General features: G+C 46.6%; 1 protein-coding gene across 1 annotated transcript in view; it reads right to left on the minus strand.

The window, feature by feature from the left end:
* The window catches only part of AOC3 (amine oxidase copper containing 3), a 211,842-nt gene that overhangs the window by 117,921 nt on the left and 77,192 nt on the right, over positions 1–16,729 (minus strand). The window lies entirely within an intron of this gene.

Consider the following 16,729-nt stretch of genomic DNA (forward strand, 5'->3'; position numbering starts at 1 on the left):
GGGGACTAAACGTTACAGACTTTAAGGCTTTCCAAACAGCATGCTTAGCAAAACAGGGTATATTCTGGCTCGTTCCGGCCCAGGAATACGTACCAGTTTGGCTTGAGCTGGAGAGAGACATCCTGGGAGGCGCTGAACCTGTAGCCATACTCACAGCTAACAAGCACCCCGAGGCAACTAACGCAGTGCTCAAAAACACCAAGGTAGCACCCCTGAAAGTGGATAAGAAAATGGAACACAGCATCAGGGGATCTAGCTGGGAGTCAATCTGGTTCAACTCAAAAATAGCATACAGAGGTAGGACACTCGCAAATAAGGAGTGGTATGGTAGAGGGATCACAACACCCTCTCAGCTGGGGAAGGAAGGTACACCACTCACATTTGAAACACTGAAAGAGGTACACAATCTACCCAACATTGAATTCTATGAATTCCTGAAGATCAGAACAGCCATCACTAAAGCGAACCTCAACAAAGAGAAACCCTCCATCATAGAGTACATGCACAAGATAGGACACCAAACTGCCCACCTATACAAACTCATAGGTCCACAAACATCCACACTGAACACCAGAACGATGGCGTTCTGGGAATCACTGCACAACAGACAGCTTAGCGAGGATGAGAAAGCTAGGCTATGGGTTTCGGCCTCCAAGAATAAAATCTCCCCTCAACTAGCGCAAACAAAGTTTTGGCTACTGCACAGAATGTTCTGGACACCGGCCCGGCTGGCTACAGTAGGCGCTGTAGAGAATGATACATGTTGGAACAGCCATAAAGCAAAGGGTGACCTAGCCCATCTCATCTACGAGTGCCCCAAAGTCAAGCTCTTTTGGGTCAAAGTTAACAACTTCATTAGCACAGTAGTAGGGGGTACCATAAGAAAGGGTCTAGATGGAATAGCCACTGCATTCATGGCTCCAGACCTAGAATGCAGGGATAACAGAGAACTGGTAGACCTTCTACTCACAGCAGCAGTTAAAACAATAATAGCGAACTGGAAATGCACAAGCAAAGCCACCTTTAAGAGATGGATAAACTGGGTGACCTTTCTGAGAGGCGCGGACAACATCACAGCAATATACTCAACCAACCACACAGCTAGAAGTGAGATGTGGGGCGCCCTGGACAAACATTTAGAATTGGACAAACCACCTTAGACTGACAACATGCTGCACACCACTGTAACGTTAGGCCAAGGTCAGCAACGATTTGCCCCCCCCCCCTTTTGTTTTTTTCTTCTCTTCTCCTCTTCACTCTGGGGGCCTACAAAAACGACGTTTACCAGCATCAGCAACAAAACAAAACGCCGCCTGTCATCCACGTGAACCCAGCAACCCACCTGTATGTGCCCCCGCATCACTACTGTACTGTATTTGTATTATATCTGTAAACCTTTCAATAAAAAAAATTTGAAAAAAAAAAAGAAGAGAATTTACATAACTGTGTCAGAAGCTTCTCAATTTATATGGCCATCATGGCAGAACATTTCCCCAATATGCAGGCAGAAATGGCATGCTACCAGAGCAGGATCACTGGGGCGCATGACAAGTATGGTGGGGTGGGATGGAAGGATTATGACAAAGATTTCAGGAGGGCAAAGGTGTCGGACCCCTCACTCTCTTGGAATCAAATTGATATGATCGCCTGGTTAGACCAATGTGGCTGTGGGTCACAAGATAGTCTCAAGGCTCAGCCCTTTCTGTCCTTTCGGCCACACCCTTCCGGGGGTTCACCTGCTAGTTCCAGCAGTGGGAGGAGCGGGGGGGGCGTGTTGGGACTTCAGCAGGCGCACATATACTAGACCCGCAGGCACGTGTAAGTTTTAACATGCATACTCTTTCTGTGCCAATACCTCACACACTGAGTCCAGGTGTTACAAAAAGTCAAAGGATAAAGGGAGAAAGAAACCAGAGTAAAGGTTTTACGCCGAAGACAACATGCTCGCCCATTAGTGTAACGGCATTGACAAAATGGTTAATTAGATATCCTTATCACTCAACTGCCAAATTGTTGCTAGATGGTTTCAGGTATGGTTTTAGGATTCCCCCACCAGATTATGTTGGACCTCAGAATGCAAGAACCAGCTCTCTGAAAGGGATAACCCCAGTGTGGCGGCAATTAAAATTGAAAAGGAGTTGCGCTTGGGCAGAGTAGCAGGGCCTTTTAAATGCATCCCAGTAAAAAATGTGTCTGTTCTCCTTTGGGTTTGGTCCCTAAAAAAGAGAAGGGGGAGGTCAGATTGATACATAATCTATCTGCACCTGGGGGAAAATCCTTGAATGATGCTATCAGCGATGACTTGTGTAGTGTAAAATATTCATCTTTTGATCAGGCGGTGGAGATGCTTAGGTGCTTAGGTCCAGGCGCATTGCTGGCGAAGTCAGACATTGAGTCAGCATTCCGCTTGTTGCCGGTCCATCCGTCAGATTTTCATCTCCTGGATTTCCAGTTCCAAGGAAAATTTTACTTGGATATGTGTATGCCCATGGGGTGCTCTGTCTCCTGCGCCCACTTTGAGAAATTCAGTTCATTTTTGGAATGGGTTTTTCGGCAGGTGACGGGCCAACAATATGTCTTGCACTACCTGGACGACTTCCTTCTCTTGGGGTCACCAGGCTCCCGGGAGTGTGCGTGGGCGCTGCAGGAATTTTGTGCGCTCCTGCAGGCTTTTGGTTTCCTTTGGCACCAGGGAAGATGTTGGGCAAACAACAGTGATAGAGTTCTTGGGAATAGAGTTGGACTCCATCAAGGGTTGTTTTTGGTTTCCTAAAGAGAAGATCATTAAATTCAGGGCAGGGTTGCAGAAATGCTTGGCTAAAGATAAGGTCACCTTCCACCAACTGCAACAGATGGTAGGGCAGCTGAAGTTTGCTTTGCGAGTCATCCCTATGGCACGACCATTCTCTAGATCCATCGCACAAGCCATGTCAGGCCTCAAAGAGAAACACCAACACACCAGGTTGTCAGCGGAGGTTCAGCAGGCTATGCGGATTTGGTTGGCATTCCTGCAGCACTTCAATGGCATGGTAGTTTGGTCCCGTCCGCTCACCACTTCCGCAGAGCAGGGTTTAATGACGGATGCTGCGGGTAGTGAGGGATTTGGTGCTATACTCGGTACTGAGTGGGTGGCACAGCGATGGCCGGCATGGTGGGTACAGAGCGGCTTGACAGATACATTGGTTATTTGGAATTGTTCCCCATCTGGGTGCCTTTGTCAGTGTGGCCAGAACAGGTGTGTAATCAATCTGTTGTGTTCTGGTCAGATAACATGACAGTAGTGGAATGCATCAATCAGCAAGCGGCACGGTCTAAGATGATCCTCCGTCTGTTGAAGAAAATAGTCTTGTTATGCATGAGATTGAATATGCAATTTAGGGATAGACATGTACCAGGGGTGCTGAATCATGCTGCTGACGCACTCTCTTGCTTTAAGATGCAGGTTTTCAGGGCACACCTCCAGAATGCAGCAGAGAATCCCACGTACTTCCCAGACCTACTTTGGCAGATTGCTGCCCCCAACTACCGGACCTCGTGGCAGCCAGTCTAGCACCCAGGACTAGGAAGGCATATGAAGGGACGTTTTGGGCATATTGTACCCTTTTGGGACAGGAGGGAGCCGAACGATGGCATGACACGGGGCGGTTCTTGCTTAACTAGGGGCTTTTCACGAGGAAGGGCGCTCAGCGGCAACAGCGAGGCGACATATAGTAGCAATCACTTTCTTTACACAGGCAAAGGGTAAGGGGGATCCTACCAATACTGTCATGGTCAGGAAAGCTTTGAAAGGGTGGCAGCATCTACAGGGATGTGAACCAGACACAAGGTGGCTGATAGGGGAGGAGCTCTTAGTATCTCTACTGGAAGCGCTACACCATATTTGCAACACCACAGAGGAAGCTCGGTTGTTCAGCGCCGCCTTTACATTGGCATTCTATGGTGCGCTTAGAATTGGGGAGCTGGTGGCAAAAAACAAACAGGATGAACAGGGTGGTCTGCAGCTTAATCGTGTTAAGAATCAGGGTGATTCCTTGTGGATATCGATTAAGAGGTCCAAAACTGATCAAGAGGCCGGTGGGGAAGGGGTAGTGCTACATCGTGTGCGGAATAATCCTTGCTGCCCTACTACAAACCTGGAGACATTTCTGAAGGGGAGACCCAGGGACAAGGGGGGGGGGGGCATTGTTAATTCATGCTGATGGTACCCCACTCACGAGATTTTTAAAAGAGTCATGGATATGGCAGTACAGAAAGCAGGACTAGACCCAAGTTGTTTTGGAACACATTCATTGAGGATAGGGGCTGCCACTGAAGCGGCAACAAGGGGTTTGCCCAGGAGGGACGTGCAAAGAATTGGCAGGTGGTCCTCCAATTTTTACAAGCGTTATGTGCGGCTGCAATTGTTATGAGTATGTCTTGGGCCTTGTTCTGTTGCTTGTTTTCTTCTCTGCTCAATTTTCAGCTTCTCCAGCCTGTCACACAGGGGGGAAACCAGTGGTAGCACAACAACAACAGTGATCAGCGCAAGAACAAGAACACGCCCTCAAGCAAGGACCACATGTCAGTTGGGTGGTCGGTCATTCATACGTGAGGCGCTTGAAAAATGTTTTCCTTTCAGGCAATTATGAGTCCAGAACAAGGCAAGCAGGTTTTAGGTTGTCATTTCATGGGCAGGGGGGTCTCTGCCTCATTCAATGTAGGGGTTTCATGTTACACCTGCTAGAAAGGAGAGGGGCCCTCCTGGCATTATCATCTTACAATTGGGAGGGAACGATCAGGTAAAGTTAGGCAGAAGAGAGCTGATAGAGACTCTACTTATTGAAGTGGGTTGGCTAGCGAGGACACGTCCAGGGTGCACCATAGTTTGGTCACAGATGTAAATGTAAATGTAGGGGTACTTATATAGCGCAACCTGTCACCCAAAGGGCATCCTGGCGCTTGCTTAGGGAACCCGTCCTGGTATTCCCCTGTGAGAGGCCCCGGCAGGGTGTCCACAGGGTGAAAGCCAGGCATCCCGCCGCGAGGGGCCGTAGTGGAGATTAAGCAAGCTATTGCCCAGAGTTGCAGAGTGAGACCCCGTGAGTCGAGTAGGCACCAGAGCGAGAATTGTCGAGGCCGTGGAATTTTTTAGCCCGAGACCCGCTGAGGCGGGGAATCGAACCCTGGTCCACAGTCGATCCCAGCTTCCGGGTCTGCCGCCTCTAACCACTGAGCCACACTTCTCCACAGATGGTACCAAGATTCCAGTGGCGGGGGGAGAGTCTGTTAGGGCATTGAACCATTCTCTAAGGAGGAGTAATAATAAGGTAGGGAGACTCTTCAAGGCCCCGCATTTACAAACGTTCACCCACGGGTGTGTCAGGGGGAGCTGTGCTTCTCAAAACATGGTGTCCATCTGTCTAAACTGGGTAACAAAATCTTTTATGGAAAATCTGCTAGCTTGGTTGGGTGGCTTTAGAGATAAGACATGACCTTTCAGTGAGCATTGGAGGAGCCAGATAGTCGGTCAACTATGCAGGCCTGTGGCGGTAAGGTCATGATTGGTGAGCAGTAAATGTAATGTCCTTAGAGGGCGGCGCCATTCTTGAATGGGGTCGCCCAATGGAGAGGGAAACTGGTCTCTCATAGAACTTCAGGGGCAGTTACAGCCGTTTGGCTGGATGAGTTCAGGGGAGTGGGAGTTACGCTTTCCAGTAGGTTGGTTGGTAGCCCGGCACGTGCACAATGGCGCAAGCAAACGGCGCAGAGGGGGTCTAGGCCGTACCTGGCCATATAGAGAGGTGGGGCCGGCATCGGCCACGCCAAATGTATGGCGGTCGTGCCGGCCCCTCGATGACCACAGGGGCGGGCTTGTTGCACATAATAATGACGTGAAAGGCCTGCATCTCCGTCAATTGGTCAGGATCTGAGGTGCGTGCCCTGGAAGTGATTACAATCACTTCCGGGTCGCGCGTATGTCCAACGCTGGGCCAGGTAAAACCACTCTGGCATTGTATCTGGGGTCTAATAAAAGGCTGGGGAGCGGCAAAATCTGCCTCTTTGCTTGCTGCTCCCACAGCCAGCCTTAGGTGACACCGGCCTCGCTAGGAGGCTGTTTCTAATTTTCCCTTCCATCGTCCCCTAAAAGCAGGGTTGATAGAGTATATGATTCTGTTATTTTATTTTCAGGTTGACATCGTTAGGTTATAAATGTAATTGTTAATGTTTTCTTTCCATTGTGACAGGAGATGATGGTTTCTTTTACAGGCATGTGTCATTGTATTGTACTGTACATTGGATTTATATAGCGCTTATCACCCAGGGGTCTCTAAGCGATTGCCTTGGGAACCCGTCCTGGCTTTTCCCTGTGAGATAGCCCCTACAGGGCATCCCCAAGGTGAAAGCCAGGCATCCCGCCGCGGGGGGCCGTTGTGGAGATTAAGCAAGCTTAATGCCCAGAGTTTCAGAGTGTGAACCCATGATTAGGTCAGGCACCGAAGCGAGAATTATCGAGTCCGTGGACATTTGAGCTCAAGACCCTGCTGCGTCGGGCATTGAACCCTGGTCCTGGGTCTGACCTCTGCTTCAGGGTCTGCCTGCTCTAACCAGTGAGCCACACTTCTCTCTTGTTGTATTTTAGTACTATTCCTTGGTAAGGCAATAAGGTCATCAGTGGTGAGCAGTACATTTAAGGTCCTTAGAGGGCGGTGCCATTCTTGAATGGGGTCGCCCAAGGGGGAGAAGCAACTGGTGTATCATAGAATTCAAGGGGCAAGTTGGGTGCGGGGGAGTGGGAGTTACGCTTTCCAGTAGGCTGGGTGGCCACCCTGCACATGCACAATGGTGCAAGTAAAAGGCGCAGAACTGCAAGGGCCCCTTATGGAGATAATCTACAGAGCGTACGGGGGTTACGGGGGGGGGTAGTACCCGCACGGTGAACGGGCCCTCTGCGCATGCGCATTCCGGTTGGAGGGCGTGCATAATTTGATATGGATCTGATGCCAGTTATTGACCTTGCCGTATGCTTAAAATAGGAATATGAAGAAAAATAATGCTATAATGATTATTTTGAATAAGGTATGTTAAGATTCAGTTAGGAATATCTTTGTATTAGAGATATGTTAAGGTTAGCAATCTGACATCTGTACCTATCAATGTAATCAATGTAATACAATGTTTTCTGCGTATAATGCAAATAATGTATATATACCTTTTGTTTAAAAAACATTTATGTTAATAAATACGGGGGGGTTACGACCCCCTAATCCAAAAAATTCATTCTAGTAGTAAAAGTGTGATTATCTGGGTACTGAGAAGGGAGGAGGGGGTCTAGGCCGTACCTGGCCATACGGATCTGACCAATGGGCGCCATTTGTACCACCACGGGGAGGATGGAGTATGGTGGAGTATGGCACTGGTTCAGCTTAACGAATGACAACGCCTGACAGAGAGACCGCATCAGAGAGGATGTTTGTTTGTCCTCTGAGCTGAGAAACTCTCGGAAAAGGCAGCAGGAAGTCCCCATCAATGAAGGGCAGAACGCGAAGATGGATTCTGTGCAGAACCAGGGCAGGGCCACTGCGACAAGACATCAGAGGGAGTGGGCCTCAGAGCGACTGCTTGTTGTTCTCTTGATTGCATGCTAATAGTAAAACCAATAGTACTGTTGGACGGGGCGACCAACTCAGAAATTCAGAGCAAGGCAGCAAGATTTTCTCACTTTCTCAGAGTCAAGAACAAAGGGTGATTATATACACACTAGACGCTTTGGAGCAGGGAGCAGCAGGTGGGGGGAGTGGTAGGGAAGAAGACATAGGGGCTTATTTACAAGACCCTTGCGCCACTTTTTCGTTACTTTTAACATGGGAAAAGTGACTCAAAAGTGGTGCAAGGGGCTTGTAAATCTTCCCCATAGTACCTGGATATTTGTCAGGAGCTACGGGTGGGGTACACACGGATTAACTTGAATCAATCTGTGCTTGGTCCCTGCTCCACTGAATGGCTCGGAAGTGACGTTTGGCCAGCTCTGGCCAATTAAGAAGGTTGGAAAGAAGAGAGGAATGCAACCAACAAATAGTAAGCAATGGGCTTACTCCAAGTTCCTTTTTGTAAACAATAGTGTCTTGCAAGTGAGATGCATGCACTAATGCATGCTCTTGCAGGCTCTAACCTAAAAAAGTGCTGCGTCATGCCACTTTTCTTTTTTAATTACAACCATTCTGCAACATATATAACATGATTTTAAAAACATATACAAATGCACATAATGGAGCTATTTTGCTTTGTCACTTTTTTAGCCATGTTGTACAGCAGCCCAGCAGATGTGCAGCACATTTGAAAGTAAAATAAACAAGCATTGGCAAACCCAATAGGTCTAGCCATTCCAAAAGCTATTGGTTTTGTCAATGTGTTTTAGCCATGTTGTACACCAGTATGGCTAAAAGTTAGTGGTATGGAGTAGAGTGGTGTGGAATGTCATATAGTGTAGTGGCGTAGGATGAAGTATCGTCGAGTGGAGTGGCATAGAGAGTCATAGAGTGGGTGGCATAGGGAGTTGTAGGGTGGAGTGAGGTAGAGTGGCATCAAGTGGAGTAAAGTGGGATGGAGTGGCTTTGAGAGAATTGCGTACAGTGTAGTAGAGTGTCATCGTGTAGAGTGGTGTAGAGTGGAGTAAAGTGTTGTAGAGTGTAGTGGCATACAGTGGAGTAGAGGTTCATTGAGTGGCGTGGCACAGAGTGGAGTAGAATGGAGTAGAATGGAGGGGCGTAAGATGGAGAGAATTTCATAGATTAGAGTGGTGTAGAGAGGAGTAAAGTGCTTTAGAATGGAGTGGCATAGAGTAGAGTGGAGTGTCCAAGAGTGGAGAAGCATAGAGTGTAGTAGAGTGGAGTGGCATAGAGTGGCGTAGTGTGGAGTACAGTGGAATAGTGTCGGATAGTGTAGAGTCGCACATAGTGGTGTGAAATGGTGTGCAGGAAGTGCCACAGAGTGGCATAGAGAAGATTAGAGTGGCATAGAGTGGAGCGACGTAGAGTATAATAGAGAGGAGTCGAGTAGACTAGATTGGAGTGGAGTAATGTAGAATGGAGTAAAGTGTCATAGAGTGAAGTAGAGTGTTGCAGGGTTGAGAAGTGTCATAGAGTGGAGGGGTGTAGAGTGAAGAGGCGTAGAGTGGTGGAACATAAAGTGGATTGGCATCATAGAGTAGAGTGGCATGTCGTAGAGTGTCGTATAAAATGAGTGGTATAGAGTGGAGTGACCTAGAATGGAGTGGCGTGAGTAGAGTGGAGGGTAGTTTGGTGGCATGGAGTGGTGTGACATGGAGTGGAGTGTCCTTGGGTGGAGTGGAGTGTCGAAGAGTGGAGTGGCCTGTCGTAGAGTGGAGTGTCATAAAGTCAAGTAGGGTGTCGTAGAGCAAGAGTGGAGTAGAGTGGCATTACGTGGAGGGGCGTAGAGTGTCATAGACTAGAGTAGTGTGTTGTACAGTAGAGTTGCGCTGTATGGAGTGGAGTAGTGTGGACTGTTACTGACAGCTAAATGGGTGTTGTCTGCATATGAAACTATAGCGAATCCAAACGTTTGTCCTAGCTCAGCTAAAGGGCACATGTAAAGGTTGAAAAGGGAAGGCCTTAACGTAGAGCCCTGTAGTACTCAACAAAAAATTGTCAGAGAAGCACGTTTGGTCTAGCACTTGGAAAGTTCTACCCTCAAGAATGTACATCAACTATTTAAGTGTGCAGTCACTTATCCCTACATCTGTCTAAGTTCCTCTACAATGGCCAAAAGTGCGGTTTCAGTGCAAATCTGCGATCTGAAAGCTCTTTGAGTGGGGTGGAGGAGTTTGTTAGATTCCAGAAAAAGGGAGAGATGTCGACTAACACGTTTTCACAGGAGCCTGGATGTTCAGGCAGTTAGGAATTAGGTCTGTAGTTTCCCTAACACAAACAGTCTTGGCTTGGCTTTTTACCACTGAGTGTTTCCATTGCTGGGGAACTGAATTAGAGATAAGCAATACATCTAGTAATTCCATTGAGTGTTGCTCTAAAATACAGAGGGCTGGGTCAAGGGGGGAACCCTGACTTGACTAGGCTTAATAAAGCTGAAAACTGATTGTATAGGAGATCTGTGGGTTGCCTACCTGTGGGGAGATCAGCCTTCATTGTCCTGTCTAGAAAGGAGGAGTAAACATCTATTATTTTCCTTAAAAAGAAGAAGGCCAGTTTGTTTTGCATCAAGCAACTGTCGCTTCTGGCAGTGAACAATCTGATTTAACCTCCTCAGGCACTTTCAGAATTTGATAAATTTCTCTAGGTGAGCTGGAGGCCTTCTCTATTTTGGTGGTATAATAAGAAGCGTGTGTGATTAATCCCAGAATGATAATTCCTGACGGCATCCGTATACACAAATTTATTAGGTTCAACATAGCACTTCCATTAATTTTCTACCTAGTCTTTTACATTTCTTTTTAAGTGATAACAGATGAGGGGTGAACCAAGGAGACTGTTGACTTTGCTGTACACATATACACACCATTGCTTGGAATGACCTGGTCCAGGGAGTTGTTAATCCAGTTAAAAAACATGGAATTATTTTACAGGTATATGCTTACCAAAAATCAGGCTTAAACTTTCTAAGGATGCCTTACTACGGTCTAATTTTATAGCCTGAGGAGACCACGCTGTAATGGTATTACTTGTTCCTTATAGAATGTTCATTCCTTATGTTCTATGCTCTACTTGGATTGTGCTGGTGTGTGTGAGTTCCATTCGCCGGCAGGTGCCTGCGGACTGGCGAAGGTGGCACCACATCTGTGAGTCTTTGTCTTGAGAATAAAGGCCTCTGTTCAAGTACCTGGTGTCTGACTACATCACTTCATTTTGGCGATGATTTACTGGTTGCACAGATGTTATAGGAACTTGCAGTGGACATGTATGCTGGTAACTCACGCTATCAAGTAAGGGGGCACAGTGTGTGTCCATACAGCTGGTGAAGGTTAAACATTCGGGCATGATTTTTGCAAATGCCAAGATCTAGGCCTCCCCTATAGAACAGGAAAATTAGAGACTTATTACAGTTAATTTGGTAGCCTGAGTAGCGACCAAAAAGGTTAAAGATGTGTATGATTATCGGTATCGACGACCTGGGCCTAGTAACATGTAGCAGGTTGTCATCTGCGTACAAGGATATTTTTTCCTCCCAGTCTCTCCCTCCAGCAATTCCCATGATCAGGGGAACGCCTCATATCCAAGCAGCCAGGGGCTCCAGAGCCAGGGTGAAAATCATGGGTGACAAGGGGCACTCCTGACGCATGCCTCTGCCTAGCCTAAAAACCAGAGAGTTGTTGCCATATACCCGAAACCTGGCCAGTGGCTCAGCGTAAAGTAGACAATCTCAGGAGCAGAACTTGGGGCCAAAACCTAATCTGGGCAGGACTGCATGGATAATATCCCATGTGACACTATCGAAAGCAATCCTGGCGTCTAGTGAGAGAATGGCAGTGTTCTCTACATCGGACTTCGCAGTCAAGCACATCACCCCGTAGAGATGTCTTAGGTTAAGAAGGGTACTTCGTTTCAGCATGAAGCTGGATTGGACAGGGTGGATTAATGACACTATGACCCCTTTTAGTCGTTTCGCTAGGACTTTAGCCAACACCTTGGGCTCAATGTTAAACAATGATGTAGGGCTGTATAAGCTGCAGTCCGTCACCAACCTTCCCTTCTTTGGGATTACTACCACTGTGACTACCCACTGATCTGGTGGGAGAGCCCCCAAATATCTACTGGCCAAAAACATATTAAGGAGGTGAGGAGCAATTTTGTGAGCCACACATTTGAACAGCTACAGTGGCAGACTGTTCGGTCCAGTGCCCTCCACAACTGCATCTCTCTAAGTGCCCCTTCTATTTCCGCTACTTTCAGGTCACCCTCCAGGTGCTCCCTATCCTCCCCTGTGAGTGTATATAGTGCCATCGTCTCTGCGCAGTGTGACCAGGACCTGCAGGATTTTGAGCTATATGTATCCTTGTATAAGGCTGCGAATATCTCTGCTACTTCCCCCCGCTTGTGTGTGTTCCCCCCCTACAGGGTCATCGATCTCAGTCACCCAGTTTCTGCCTCTTTCTCTCTTATGCTGCCAGGGTATGAGTTTGGTGTCTATGTTAACCACGTTGTAGAATCTCCTTTGCACCACCAGGGCATGGGCTCTGGCCGCGTTCTCAGCTATGTCTTTCAACTCTTGTTGCCTGAGGCGCAGTCGGGCTATCAAGTTTACCGTCTGAGCTCCACCCTTTTGTATCTCAGTCTCCAGTTCTATGATCTGTCATTCCAGGGTTTGGTATCATTGCTTTACCTCCTTTTTCTTTACCCCAATTAGCGCTTGGCCCGACCCCTTATAACCACCATGTTTGCTTCCCATAAGTGTACTTATGATGCGGAAGCAAAAAACAAATACCGCTCTGCCATCAAGGTGTACCACAAGCTGGTTCGGAGAACCAGAGCAGAGTTTATTGCGGGCAAAATATGGGAGAGCAACAATCTCTCCAAAACAATTTTCACCTTGCTCAAAGCTATGAAGAGTCAGAGTTTGAAGGCTGACTCACCTGTCACTACAAACTATCAGTGTGACAAATTGGCATCTATTTTGTGAACAAGGTGGACATTATTCACAACAGTCTCCCTCCGGCAATTGCAATTGCCAACTATGACCCTGTAGCAAGAGAGGAGGATAGTATATTTACAGAGGAAAGAATACTAACCTCTTTCCCTCTATTGTCTTACATCAAGTTTGAGTCACTCTGTAAGAAAATTAAATCAGGCTCTCCAGCAGACCTGTTGAATCCTGATCAATCCGTCAGTTTCATACCCTTATTTCACCACTGGGTAGGGAACTGATCAATCTATCCTTGTCCTCAGCATCCTTACCATCTGCCTGGAAGTATGCGAAAGTGACACCTTTTCTGAAGAAGCCGTCCCGGGAGCCATCCGAGCCAGGCAACTATCGCCCTATCTCACAGCTGCCTTTTCTAGCTAAAGCAGTGGAATTTTACGTAAACTCTATCTTTACAGAGTAGTTTATAGAGCGAAACAAAACTCTGGATCACTCACAAAATGGCTTCAGAGCCCGCCCCAGCACCGAGTCAGCCTTGTTGGCAGTGACAGAGAAAATGCATAGTATTCTTGATGATGGAAACCATGTGGCCTTAATTCTTCTTGACTTAAGTGCCGCTTTTGACACTGTTTCCCACAAGATACCACTGAGCCGCTTGCAGAAGATAGGGATCAGGGGTTCGGCCTTGGAGTGGTTTAGAGCCTTCTTGGCGGGCAGAACCTTCCAGGTCATCGTGCCACCCTACCATTCCAGAGAGTATGCTCTGCAACTTGGGGTGCCACAAAGTTCTATACTGAGCCCAATGCTCTTTAACGTTTTCGTACAACCCTTAGCTACTGTAGCTAAAAGCAGAGGGATGTCGTTGGTGTCTTACGCTGACAACACCCAATTAGTGATCGCTTTCTCCAAGAATTATAAAAACAACCTCATTAAATTCAAGGAGGACTTGGTGGTGATAGGGGATTGGATGGCCCTGAACTGCCTGCAGGTGAACGCCAGCAAGTCAGAGTTTTTACTGCTTGGGAGGGATAGTGATCTGTGGTCGGAGCAGTGGTGGCCAGATAAGCTAAAATCGGCCCCCGCACCCAAGGAGGCAGGTAAGAACCTGGGAGTCTGGATTGACAGTCAACTGTCATTTGACACTCAATCTAAATCAGTCACAGAGACCTCTTTTGGACTCCTGCGAGGATTAAAACTTCTATTGGGCTTCTTCGACCCCAAAATCCGCCAGCCCATTATCCAGGCCACAATTTTGTCCAGGCTGGACTATGGAAACATTTTATTCCTGGAAGCCAACAAATCTAGTGTTCAACAGCTCCAAAGAATACAAAATGCGGCATCCCGTACTCTTCTGGCGATGCAGAAATCCTGCTCATTGTCCAAGTTTATACCTAAGCTACACTGGCTGCCAGTAGAAAAAAGAATCCAGTTTAAAACACTGTGGTTTGCCCACAAAATTATCACCCAGCAAGCACCCCCGGTTTTGGCAGGTCTGCTAACGCTCTATACCCCAAGGCGCCTCCTGCGCTCAGTGGACCAAATGCTGGCTTGCACCCCCCATTTCGTAAGAGTTAGAGCGGGTGGGCGTTTGTTCAAAGTTTTCGCAGCCAGACTGTGAAATTTGCTCCTGGTCTCCATCAGAGGGATTCAGAACCATCTGACGTTCTGTAAAGCCATAAAGACCTGGCTTTTTCCAGCATAATGTCTCCCCTTTAAACGCTCTCTAGTCATTCAGTACTTGATTGCGCTGGGACAGCTTACTACAGACGCCCCGTTGCTGGGGCAGCCATGCGCTGTATAAATTCTTTTCAATTCAATAGGGTGTTATTCGAGTCTACCGATCCCTCGTTCTGCTGAAACTATCTCTTGGTGCTTTCTTCTATCTGATCAATTAGTTTCCTGTCTTTCAATTGTCATGATGCTATTCTGGGTGGTAGAACATTGTCTAAAGCCTGTCCTACAAGCCAGGTGACATGAGCCATTTTATTGAGTATGCTTGGGAAGGAAGAGCAACATGTATTTAAATACTTGCTCAAAACTGTTGACCAAGCAAGACGTGCTAAAAGTGATGTGTATGTTGAGGCAAGAAGAAGATTCACATTGAGATTTGCTAAGAGCACAAATGTTTTCATGAGAAGTATCAAGTTCTACACCCAGCCACAGAGAATTGGAGAGTCTATAGATGAATTTATCATGTGTTTGAGGGAACAATCTGTCAAATACAAGTTTGGCGCTATGGCAGACAAAATTATTTGGGATCAACTCATTGTTCAGTTTAAGAGTAGTAAGATGCAGGAGAGGCTGCAAAGGATCTGTCTTTAAAAGATGCCATAAAAATAGTGAAAGTTGTAGAGGAATCAGAATATTATCTGAAGGAAATGGAATGGAAAGATGAAAATGGATTAGGGGAAGTGTTGTTAGTGGAAGGGGAGGTTGCCATGATGTCTAAGGGGATGACCAAGAATGCAACTAAATATTCCACTGGTAGCAGCAAATACTCTAGTGAAAACTGCAGTAGTTGTGGTAGTTGTTATCATACTTCTGATGCCAAGAAGTGGTATGCCATTTGAAAAAGAGTAGAGGAGGTGTGGGCATAAGAGAGATTCTGCCCGAATGTGCAGGAGGAAAGATAATAACCAGGGAAAAGTGGCAATGGTATAACGAATGAAACATCTAAGGGTGGTGGTGTTCTCAAAGATAGAATTTTTTTTGTCAACGTTGAAGTCTGCAAACGTGAGACTTCAAGCAGATCATTTAGACCTAAAGCAGAATTTTCTATTAAGAACAAGGTTGTGGAATTAATGGTGGATTCAGGTGTAACAGGCCGTAGCATACCACCAGGCCGGAGTATACATGGGGTTAAAAAGGCCTACAATAAATTATACCCGGGAATATTATTGCCTGGGCCAATTTATACCCTGTGGTATATTATGGCCTAGTCCAAACCATAGCCCTCTAGGCCAAGTTATACCCCCATGATATTAATAATGTTGAGCGATATGCACATAAATTACTAAATTACAGAAAAACTTTAATCAGAAAAATAAACACTTCTCAGTAGTGTTAACTCATTTAAAGGCACATTAAAAGCACATATCTAACACTATCTGATGCTTGCTCTAGTACAAATGTTCAAAGTTCAACACTGATAACAACATCAAAATGATCATGCTTGTTTTCAAGATAAAGTGCATGTTCTGTTGTTGAATGCAGATTGAAGCTTGTGGGATAAGTCAACCAATCCATGGAGTCACTGACTTTTGTGTGGATGACGATGTCACAACTCAATAGATTCGCTGTGGCCATGACCGGGGCGTCTGTTGCCCAGACTTTATCACGATAGATGCCAGAGGGGTTTGCATATTCATCCAAATCTTAGTTCAAGTAGTCCTGTGGTTCTTTTGTTAAGGCAATCTTCATGTAGTGGATGACTCTAGCTCTGAGAAGGGAGTGGTTGTTTTCTAATCCTGTCAAGATGCATCTGATGACCTGCAGTAGAAGTTTCCATCACCTTTGGTTTTATATGTACGCCGTGGTTGTCCAAGGTCCCTTGTCCTTCCAAAGTATACAGCCTTACCAAAAGTAAGGCCAAGAGTGGTGCTAAAATACTTTCTCCCTGAACTTGGCAGTGGGTTGAAAGTCTTGGTCTGCTTGTGTTTAACTGAGATAGTTTGTTTTCGGCTGACCGCTTATTGAAAATTGCCAAAGGACAATTAATTATAATTAAAAGGTTTGGTTCTCTGCGTCATCTCTCAGATGGGGCATAATCTGGCCTGGTGGGGTATGGTCTGGTCCAGTCTATTTTAAACCCCAGGTATAGTTTAGCCTAGGACACTTTGTCCCCCTTGGTATACTCTGGCCTGGGTCAAGCTATACCAGGGTTTAATGTGGGCAGGGGTATTTTTGGCCTGCATACACCTGGTCACTCTTCTCCATCATACAGAAAGAAATTTGATGAGAGAGTGGCCAAACGTACGTTTTTTGACTTAAAGATTTCAACCTGGGTGGTTATCAAGTTGAGCAAATTGACATTATTGGATAAATGCATATGGAAATCATATTCATGGTGCATAAGGGGTAAGGTGTAGGTGGTTGAATCAGGTCCTCTTATCCTGGGGCGATACCATCAATATGGTCTGCA

The sequence above is a fragment of the Lissotriton vulgaris genome, chromosome 5, assembly GCF_964263255.1.
Source record: "Lissotriton vulgaris chromosome 5, aLisVul1.2, whole genome shotgun sequence".
Taxonomy (NCBI): domain Eukaryota; kingdom Metazoa; phylum Chordata; class Amphibia; order Caudata; family Salamandridae; genus Lissotriton; species Lissotriton vulgaris.